This window comes from Euprymna scolopes, chromosome 34 (genome assembly GCF_053919585.1).
Source record: "Euprymna scolopes isolate OS-2025 chromosome 34, ASM5391958v1, whole genome shotgun sequence".
Classification (NCBI taxonomy): domain Eukaryota; kingdom Metazoa; phylum Mollusca; class Cephalopoda; order Sepiida; family Sepiolidae; genus Euprymna; species Euprymna scolopes.
In genome coordinates this window covers 22041197-22042036 of record NC_136515.1, presented here as the reverse complement: position 1 = coordinate 22042036, position 840 = coordinate 22041197, and positions in this window count along the sequence as shown.

The window sequence follows — 840 nt, the reverse complement described above, 5'->3', positions numbered from 1 at the left end:
TTGCAAACCATCTACTAGTTATTGCCAGCACCCTCAAAATGCATGGCTGGATTGCCATAAATAACAGGGGTGTATCCAGGATGATGAAAACAAAGTTTCTGGCCACGGTTATGGTCTTTGGTGTCGTTTTAAGTGAGGGCCACATCATGCCACCTTACATTTTCAAAGTCGACTTGAAAGTCAACACCAAAGTGTACCTGGATATGCTGAAGAGTCTGGTGATCCCATGGTGCAATCAGGTGGCCGCTGGCAGACCCTGATAGACCAAAGAGACTGAGGCTTAGCTTCAAAAGGAGTGTATAACATTGTACCCTTCTCTCACTGGCCCTCTCCTCCGCCGACCTGACTACTTCATTGGGTCATACGTCAAGAACATCACCAACATGACCTCCTATAACACCAAAGCCAGCCTGATCACTGCCGAGTTTTCCCCAAGCTTCTGTTTGCGCTTGTGAAAAAGGCATGCTCCCAGTTGAAGACCCGTATCAAGGCGGTGATTGAGGTTGAAGGCGGCTACATTAAATAGATGTCAGCTCTACTACATAATCAAGTTACCTGAATTTTTTTCAATAAAAGTTTTAAAATAAATCTGTAGTGTTGTTTTCTTTAGGGCGACAATTTTATCGTTCCACCATGTAGTTTTCTTCTTCAGCCTAACATTCTCAGGCAACAGAGCGTGGAGTTATTTATTTCCCTCCCAAAGCGGTGGAGAAAAAAAAAGACAAGTGTTAGAAAGTGGGATTGAAGAACCATCACCTTCGAGGAAGAGTACTCTGGCATGCAAAAAATACCCCAGTAGCACCATTGGTATTTCCCGGTAGGGGCGTCTCAGGCAATTAG